At 43.6% G+C, this 10,332-nt stretch overlaps 1 protein-coding gene across 2 annotated transcripts in view; it reads right to left on the bottom strand.

Annotated features, from left to right (window-relative positions):
• Positions 1–10,332, bottom strand: part of IQGAP2 (IQ motif containing GTPase activating protein 2) — a 306,128-nt gene that overhangs the window by 162,041 nt on the left and 133,755 nt on the right. The gene's annotated exons all lie outside the window — the stretch shown is intronic.

The raw sequence follows: 10,332 nt of genomic DNA, 5'->3' as shown, positions 1-10,332 counted from the left end.
TTGCCACCATGATTCCATTAGCCTTATTAGCCCAGGGGAACGTGGCTGTAGGAACCCATCCTGCAAAACTGAGGTGGGCATCGATGGGCCCCCATCCTTCTCTCATACAAAACTTATTTCATTCATTCAAAGAAAGTGACAAGAAAGGCTATTTTCTTTAGTAAAATTTTTGCTTTAAGAATGCTAATTATTTTCTTTAAAACACAGGCACACAATACCATGAAAAGAATCAGTACATGACTTCAAGATCTAATAGGAGTGGAGCAGACTTCGGAGGACTTATGTCTCACTCTTCTCTTTCAGGGGGAGATGTGGTAGAATCTGCTGAGCTTGGCAAGCTTCCCCAAACTGTGTTCCACAGAACACTGGCTCAGATGCTAAGACAGACTGTTGCTAGAAATATGGACGTGAAAGGTGATTCCAGTGAGGTTTTAGACAGAAAAGAGGAAAGTGTTACTAGTCACTGATGAAAGGGCAATCCCTGTTATAAAACAGCAGAGAACGTTGCTGAATTGCGTTTTTGTGTTTTGTGGAAGGGAGAGCTTGTAAGTGACAACCTTGGATATTCCGCTGAGATTTCTAAGCCAAGTGTTGAAAGCCTGCTGTGCTTTCCTTGCCACTTTCTTTTCTCCTTACTGCTTCTAGCAAAGTGCAAGAGAAGTGAGAGAAATTAAACAAAAAACTGTTAGGTTAAACAAACCAGAACTTAAAGATCTGAAAAATTCTCAGCTTACCCATATTGCAAAGAAATGAGAATATGTTCTGGAGAGGACACCAACAGTGTGACTAGACAACCATTCCCTAAAAGTGGCAGTGGGACTCACAGATCTCATTAGCCATCTCAACAAACGCCAGAAATAGAGATGGGGCTCTACCAGCAGCAGAAACACTGCTGGCTTGGACTAAAGGGGACAGAGACAGGACACAACAACACTAGGCTTCTGGGATGCTACAGGATGGGACAATAGAGCTCTCTGGCTCTGACTGTGAGCATGTATTATCCTTCAAGAAAAAGGAAAAATGGACCCTAAAGCTGCCAATCTCACCCAAACCCAGAAGTGTTCAGGCCCAGGGGGCGAGGAAGTCTCTCTTCCATTTCAAAGGATACAGCTGTCTCTGCCTCAGTGTCACTGGGTCATGCTGTCCTTGTCCAAGGCCTCAAAAGCAAGGCTGCCACCTGCGGCCTTGAAGAAATTCTGCCAGCCCAATGGGCCTGGAGGACAGAGCATCATGTAAAAAGAATTATTCTCAGGCCTTAAAATAGAACGGAATTTGCCCAGCTAGGTTTTGAACTTGCTTTGGACCCATGGCCCTTTTTTCTTCCTTCCAAGTTTTCCCTTTTGGAGTGAGAATGTCTTTCCTAAGCCTGTCCCATCATTGTATTTTGGAAGCAAATAACTTGTCTGGTTTCACAGGTTCACAGCTGGAGAAGAATTTCTGCCTCAAGATGAATCATATATCTTGAGTCTCACCCACCTTGATTTAGATGATATTTAGATGAGATTTGGGACTTAGAATTGAGGCTAGAATGGGTTAAGCCTTAGGCTGTTGAATGCAGGTGAGTGTATTTTGCTGTGAGGAGGACATGAATTTTGGGGGTGCAGAGGGCAGAGTGTTATGAGCAGAACTGTGTTCCCCTCCCCAAATTTATATGCTGAAGTCCTCACCCCGAATATTTCAAAATGAGACTGCATTTGAAGACAGGGCCTTTAAAAGAGATAAGTTAAAACGAGGTGATTAGGCGTGCTGCTGTCCTTATAAGAAAAGGTGATGAGGGCACAGACAGCTCCCAGGGCTGTACACTCACAGCGGGAAGTCAGGAGGACATGGTGAAAGGGCCATCTGCAAAGCCAAGGAGAGAGGCCTCAGAAGAAACCAAACACCGTGACACCTTGCTCTCGGATTTCCAGCCTCCAAAACTGTGAGAAAGTAAAGCCTCCCAATCGGTGGTATTTTGTTTACGGCAGCCTGAACAAACTAATACACTAGCTAAAACATCAACTCCCATCATCCTCTAAAATTCCTAACCCAATTTTAGTTCTCTTCACTGCATTTATTACCACCTGGCAGACTAGGTATTAATGCTCATTTGTTTGACTGGCTCACCCAGTTAGACTGTGAACTTTACAACAGCAAGGACCTCACCTGTCTTGAGAGCCATCTAACACAATGGTTGAAAGCCCACACTCTAGAGCTCGATGCCTGAGACTGAACCAAAGCTCTGCCACTTACCAGTTACATGACCCTTGGGCAAGTGAATTAATCTGAGTCTGTTTTCTAATCAAATAAAATGGGATAATAATAGAACTGCTTCAAAGGGCTGTTATGAGTTAATGGGAGAAATGCACTAGAACTGTGCCTGGCATATAGTAGGTACCTTTCATGGTAGCTACCGCAGTTTTTACTGCTTACCACCATATCCCAGATCATCCCCCTGTCTGACTGCCAATATAATTCGCTGTTCACATCTGACCTTCAGCACTATTTGTTTAGCTCAGCACTATTTGTTTAGCCATACAGACTTCCTTGTGCAGGAAGTATGCCAGCATTCTGACTATTAAACATGACTTCTTCTCTTGTCCCAGTCTGTTGCATCCCCTGAACAACCCACTCCTCCCCCTAAACACATTCTATTGCCTTACACCACATACAGTCTTAAATGGCATTTAGTAGGGGGTACGCAAATATTTATATGTGTTCAGGAGAGCCAGGTTTCTGCTATAATGAGACTCCCACTCTACTGATAATGCCAATCGCAAACAATGGCAGCTCACATTTACTTAGCACATGGGCCAGAACTTAGCAGGTACTTATATGAATGTATTCTCACACTAACTCGTTGAGATTGATATTACTCCCCTTTAATAGAGAAGGAAGAAGAGGCTCAGAAATTTAAGTAACTTGCTCACAATTACACAGCTAGTAAGTGGCTGAGCTGTGATTTAAATTCAGGTTGTCACCTCTACAGGACACCACTCTGCCACTCTACTCTGCTCTGACAAATCATTTAAGATTAATGGGGTGAACAGGGCTTAAGCTCACTTCCTAGGAATGTTCTTTTCTTAAGCAGAAGCCTTAAGTGAAGCCTCTTCTAAAACTAAAATGAGCCAATTCAGATCTTCATAAACTATGCTTTCCCAAAGCCAGATGTGCCTGTGCTTTAAGGCAAGAAGAAGGTGAACATACTCTTTAGGACTGGCTGAAGAGGCTGCTGTCACTTTCAGAAGTGTCTGTGGGGGTACAGCTGTGTTCACTAGATCTTGGAGCTCCAAAAATCTGGCTTCAAACTTGGTTCTGCCACTGTATTCATCTTGATTACCTTGGGGTACAACAATCTCTCTGGGCCACAATTTCCTCTATCAGAAAATTGGGTATAATACTCACCACGTCACACAGAAGTCATGAGAATGAAAACAGATGCTAAATGTGAAATCACCTAGGAAAAAAGTACCCAGCATGCACCAGGTCCTCAAGAAACAATTGTTAATGAAATGAAATGAAAAAGCGCTAGGCAGGTGGGCACCAGTTTAAAGCATAATGCTACAAAGGGTCCATCACACTGTTTTCCACAGAGCAGCCTGGCCACACTGACCTGACCACGTGAGGCCTAAAGTCTTCTAGGTGGAAACTACAGTGGGATGTGACACCCTGCAGGAAAATAAGCTGACCAAAGGGCCTTGGAGAACTGAGCTCAAAAATGGAACTCTGTCAACCTGCCCTCCCTAGAACTTGCTACAGGGAAGGCTGTCATGTCTGTTTGCAGTGCAATGCACCTTCAGTTTTATAAGATAACCATGAGCTGGGGTGCAGAGGAAGAGTCAAGAAGAACCGAAAGTACTCAGCAGCAGTTTCCTGGCACATCTACACGTATCTGAGGCTTCCGCATACATTTTGGTCTAAATAACTTAAGACTTGATGAAGCAGAATCTCCTTCCTGGGTTTGTCTACACTGTGCACATGCTCTAACCACAAAATAATCACTGTCCTTGCACTTTTAAACGTGTCTTTGCCCCGACGTAGGCAGGAAAATGAAAGCAACAAGCATAACAAGATCATTGTAAACTTACTTAAATTGCCACAACTCCTTCCTACACTTGACTTCCCTCTTCTAAGCCCAAAGCAAGTATTCAATATGGAATTGTTAAATAATGGACATTCCAGAACACCAGGAGAGTGCCATAACTAAAGCCAGGCTGTATTTCAACACATAAGAAACATAACAGGCAGAAGCTGTATCCAGTATGAATTTCCTTCCTTCTTTTTCTCCCCCCACCTTAAACTATAGGTGTCCTATGTCCAAAGTTAACCCTTTCTCGGAGGTGGTGAATGAGGGAGAGTTGTACAGACTGATTCCTCTACAGCCTAAAGGATCAAAAGAGAATAGCTCTCAGCAGGTAGTGTGAAGTAATAGCACAGTGAAAAATTCAGCTGTGAGGAATGTCATGTTAATACCATATTTGCAGTGTTTTCTTCCTCTAGCTATGTCCTCTGCCCAGCCCTTATTGATTTCCCCCACCTCCACTACCAGCTGTACCAAGGAAGTGACAAACGGGGACTCACTAGATGCCATCAATCATTGTCACCAAGAAGAGAAAGAAAAGAATCCAACATATGTTCTTGCAAATGCCTCCCACTCTCCACTCCCACCTCTTCCTCTTCACTGACATACACTCTATAAGCAGTAAGCCACTTTTTAACATCTCTTGAGTGAAAACATTTGAGGCACAGATAGGAGGAGCATCCCAAGCACCATTCTTTCCTGACATGTGTGTCCGTAGTTACAGTGCACATAGTGAGACCAAGGCAGGGTTGCCCACCAATAAGTTACTGCCAATCCCGACCACAGAGAGCAGAAGGGCTGCGGATGATTAAACCAATGTTGCTCTTGTGCCAGGCGGGACAGAAGAACAGAAAGATGCACAATACAGGTAGCAGATGGTAGTCTGAAACTCATTCTGATGACAGAACAGGAGTTTCCTATTTGTCCACTGACCACCATGACGCTTGATAGATCAATTCCTATGGCAACAGCTCTAATGCACTACAAATAAAAAGCGGTTTTTAATTTTTTTTTGAAACAGAGTCTCAATCTGTTGCTCAGGCTGGAGTGCAGTGGTGTGATCTTGGTTCACTGCAACCTCCACCTCCCAGGTTCAAGTGATTCCTGCCTCATCCTCCTGAATAGCTGGGATTACAGGCATGCACCACCATACCCAGCCAATTTTTGTATTTTTAGTAGAGACAGGGTTTCACCATGTTGACCAGGCGGTCTTGAACTCGTGACCTCAAGTGATCTGCCCACCCCAACCTCCCAAAGTGCTGGAATTACAGGTGTGAAACACCACACCTGTCCAAAAAGGGATGTATTAAATAGATATGGACACCTGTGTTCATTTCTGAGAATAAAGCAAGAGGTAGAGTGTGGCCACTTCCATCATAGGCCGTAGGAGAATATTTCTCTGGCTCTATTGAGAAATGCTGAGTGTATGATAAAATTATACTGTTTGCTAAGAAGAATGATGGCAAGGAAAACCTAGCTGCCACCCCCCGCCCCAAGTGGAAAACTGCTTGTGGCATTCTAAAGTAGCAAAACAGTATATGTCTATCATACACCAGTTAAAACAGTTCTTTAAGCATAGGCTATGTGACCCTGCCCCGTGCCTCCCTCGTGGAGAATACTTTCTGGTTTGTCTGTGATCAGCGGTAAGCAGGCACCAGCTGCCTACCTAGTTTATCTTGGTGCTATGAGAAAACACAGAACACCTGTTTGTTAATAATAATCACCTGTTTAGAGAGAATAACTATGTGGGTCAGGATCTGCTCAAGGCTCTCAGTCCGGAATGCTGCCAGCCCATAAGGCTTTCAGCTCGGAAGGCTGTTGACACCCAGACAGTCCCACTTTGTTGTTCTATCTGGGTGTCTGCTTCTTAATGCCTTCAGCGCCGCCTGGGTGGGGGTCTCTATGGCCAAGCTGGTCTTGGTATGGATCCATAACCCCCTATTGGGCATCTATTCTGGGCTAATAAAATCAACCAAGACCAATGATATGCATGTAACCACTATGATATTAAAAAATAAACTTAGATGTCTGATAACAGGAGGGAGTGTGAAGTAATAACTCATTATATAAGTGAAATACTATATAGGCATTAATATTTATGACGACAACTTAGCAAAATGGAGGAAAGTTGATATAGTAAAGTGAGTAAAAGAGTAACAAAAGCACATGCACTTTTTGTCATGTGTGTCAACATGTGAAAAAAACCTGGGTAAAAAGTCACCACGATTGCTTCAACTACTTTCCAAATCTCAGTTTAGCCCTACAAAGACAGGTAGCAATGAAATGGATGCACACCTAGCAAAATGGATGGAACCTCCAAAGCCTAGTGAAAAAAAAAAAAAAACTAAGGAACAGAATGAGATAGCCATATCATTTGCATAAACTAAAAATACACACAAAACAAGATACATTGCAAGAATACACACAAATCTAAATGAAACCTTATATATAAGTTGGAATGGCTGCCTATGGGAGGGAGGGGACCAGGGATAAAAGGAAATAACTTTCAGGGGTCCAGCCAAACCAGCGCCCACATGTGCCCAGAGATACTGTGTACCATGACCTAAAGAGTGTGGTCAGCTTGACCTTTGCCCCTGAGGTCCTTCAGCAAGGCTAGGCATGGTTTTAAGATTGTAGTGTAAACTGGTGCAATTTCAGACCACCAGATATTTCCTCTCCACGGCATGTCCCTTGCTTCCAAACAGTAGCTGCCTTTTATGATGCCACTTCTGTTCGGTCCGTTTCTAATTTCCCTGTTTAACAAGATTGAAAGGCTGCAGGAAATCATCATTAATAAGAAATATTTAATCATATTGCTATTGTATACACATAGTGTTACACAACAGTATAACAATTGTATAGTTTTATATATATAGTTATGTGTATATATGTATGCATATGTAGAGACGACTATATAGAATACATATATACACTTATATAACTACATATGTATCTATAGTCCTATCTCTATAGAGTTATCTATAAACTATAGATAACTATTCAGAAATTATTCCCACTAGGCTACAAAAGAAACTGGCAAGAGTGTTTACCTCCGGGAAGGGGAACTGTGTAGGAGGAAGATACAATTTTCACTGTCCCTTCCTTTAAGCCTTTAAAATTTTGTACCATGTGTATATATGAACAACAAAATAAAATTAAAGCACTTAATTAAACAACCATTCACTCTGTACACATAACATTACACAATAGGCTTAAGAAGTAAAGTGTTCTGGCTGGGATTGGTGGCTCACGCCTGTAATCCCAGCACTTTGGGAGGCTTAGGCAGGCGGATCGTGAGGTCAGGAGATCAAGACCATCCTGGCCAACATGGTGAAACCCCACCTCTACTAAAATACAAAACCCAGGTGTGGTAGTGTGTGTCTGTAGTCCCAGCTACTCGGTAGGCTGGAGCAGGGGAACTGCTTGAACCCGGGAGGCAGAGAGTGTAGTGAGCTGAGATCGTGTCACTGTACTCCAGCCTGGCAACAGAGTGAGACTCTGTCTAAAAAAAAAAAAAAGTAAAGTGTTCATTATACCAGAACCAGTAAACATCCGACCAGGTTCTCTCTAAGCTACATCCTGGTTTGCCTTAGCTAGATGCATCTTCACCCAGCACAACCACAGACAGCTCACAAGGTGGCAGCATTTGCTGCTGTGCTTGGCTGTACGTCCTTGATTTTATATGTAGGTTAATAATCAATTAGAGCCCTGCCACCCAGAATGTCTTCCTAGAACTCAAGTCAGCTGGGAACTGTTATCTCTGTCAAGGGGCCCCCGTCCTTGTGTCTCAGTGCTTCTTGGCTCTGAGGAGTGTAGACTCTCTTGTGAGCCATTGTGGGCTGCAGGAGCCCCTGGGGAATTCAGTCTTTACTCCTTGACAAAGAAAGCATGTTAAAAATTGTTTCAAATGAAGGTACTCATCTTAGAAGTCAGTTTATTTACCGTCTGCCAGCTTTTTGGTCAGAGCAGCAACATTTGCGGTGCTGTGGCTGTGGAAGCAGGAAGATGATGAGAGGTGGGGGCTGCCAGGGGAGTGCGGCTTTGGACGGGCTAGAAAGTGGTGCCTGTGGAACCCATTCCTACATTATTCTCAGGAATGGGGCATCTAAACTGCTATCCACAGTGAATTTGCACTCAGAAAGCCTTGGAGGTGACTAGAAGTTTCCAGGCAGATAATTAAGTACCATGCCAATTGCCTTACAATTTCATTATTATTTTGTATTGACATAGACATCAGAAATAGAGAAAACTTCTTTCTGTGGCACCCCAATGGGGGGAAATGTAAGTCTACATGACAAAAAAAAGAAAAAAGAAAAAAGAAAAAAAATCACAAGAAAAAACCNAAGACAAGTGGAACTTTTAGGAGGGAGGGGCAAGAGAAAGCCAGAAAACAAATTGTTACAAAATAAGAAAATGCAAGTTCAAACTCACAACTGACTACTATGCCCTCTTAGGAAAAAGAATACAGATAAGAAGAGACCGATGGATGCAAAAAGAAACTGGCTAAGAAGCAGAAGACACACACAGCATGGTTTTCCCTATCAGGAAGCCCGAATCATTGGGACTGGCTGGGTGACAACGAGGCTCCCAGCTCCAATACCTGGGAAACTGATCGAGAGCTCCTCAGAGAAACAGGCTGGAGGAATGTGACGCCCGAGAGTGGAGGCGAGGAGGCCGGTCTGCCTAAAGCTCCGAGGCCCACTTGCACATTTATGTCCCCCGACCACAATCAAACACTGGTTCATGATCACTGAAATGCTTCACCTTTAATGAAGTCATTAGCGACCACACAGAGAGACGGGCTGAAAACCACAAGGGGTGTCACGCGAAGGTTTGAGGGAACAGGAGCTGGTTATAAGAGAACTCTATTCCACTCTGGCGTTCTTAAGTTTCAGGAAATATGGCTTGAGTGGCAGTGCAGCCAGCTCTGTGCAATAACAAATCATGCTGCGAGGGTGTTCTGGGCCGGCTTGGGTTTCACAATGCCTCCATTTCGTGGCTGTGAGGCAGCCTCACCCTACACCTTCCAGTACTGATTATCTGTAAGACACAGGATCTGAAGCTGGCCAATTATCATCTTCACAATCTAAACAGCGACAGCCATTGCTAACTGTATTTCCTGACCACAGATATGAAACATTTCTATTTCTTGCTCCTTAATTCTAGCACATACAAAGACTGTGAAAGGAATGGGCACACACACAGATGTAAAGTCCTTACATATGCGAAAAGATTTCTCTATAACATAAATCGTGGACTCCATTAGCAAGCAGGGGCCTACAGTCAGGTGGTAATAATGGAAGAGCCACTCTATGTTAGAATGTGGCAGAGCTAAAAGGTTGTATCTACCCAGTGGGCAGATGCAAAGCATGATATCCAATTGTTCCAGGTATAAGGAAACAAATGCAAAGCAACTTTTAACCAGTAGAAACCAATCTGTTGACAAGACCTGTCCCTCAAGGGGCTCAAGGGATGCAAGGATAAAATAAGGAGATTTCAGATTTTATCAGGAAAGAAAGTGTCAGTGGAGGTATTTAGTAGCTAGGTAGAATAGAAGTATTAGTGATATCTAATCACCTCAATTATTTACATAAACTGGAATAAATCCAGACTAACTTTAGCCTCAGAAAATCTACTCCAACAGGGCTTGGAAACAGATACCTGCAGGGGTGAGGCCAGTACTGGTAAGGAACAAAGCTGGCTGGGTGGGGGCTCTAAGCAAGTTGGCTCTAGCTCACAGCTGCTTGTGGAAATGTGGACCACAAGGGCCTGACTTTGGGGTTTCCTAAGAAGCGGAAGATTCAGATCTTTTATGAGTTCTTCTGATTTTTAAATGCCCACAACTAACAAAAAAGATAGTGGCTGGGCATAGTGGCTCATGAATATAATCCCAACACTTTGGGAGGCCAAGGCAGGAGGACTGCTTGAACCACAGCAGTGAGACATCATCTCTATAAGAGATTTTTTTTAGTTAGAAGGGCATGGTGTTGCATGCCTGTAGTCCCACCTACGCAAAGGGCTAAGACGGGAGCATTGCTGCAGCCCAGGAGGGTGAGGTTTCAGTGAGCTGTGATTGCACTGCTGTATGCTAGTCTGGGTGATAGAACAAGACACTGTCTCAAACACGCACACACATGTCCATGGAAACCCCTACCACACCTTTCCAAGGTGAAATACATTTTAAGCCTACTGATCACATCTGACACAGATGCCAGTAAGTATTAGTGTGGTCCTGCCCTCCCTGTGATACTGCAGGAAAAGATGCACAGGAA

Source organism: Cebus imitator, unplaced genomic scaffold (genome assembly GCF_001604975.1).
Source record: "Cebus imitator isolate Cc_AM_T3 unplaced genomic scaffold, Cebus_imitator-1.0 Scaffold50, whole genome shotgun sequence".
In the NCBI taxonomy this organism is placed as follows: Eukaryota; Metazoa; Chordata; class Mammalia; order Primates; family Cebidae; genus Cebus; species Cebus imitator.
This window is presented reverse-complemented; position numbering and strand designations above follow the sequence as displayed.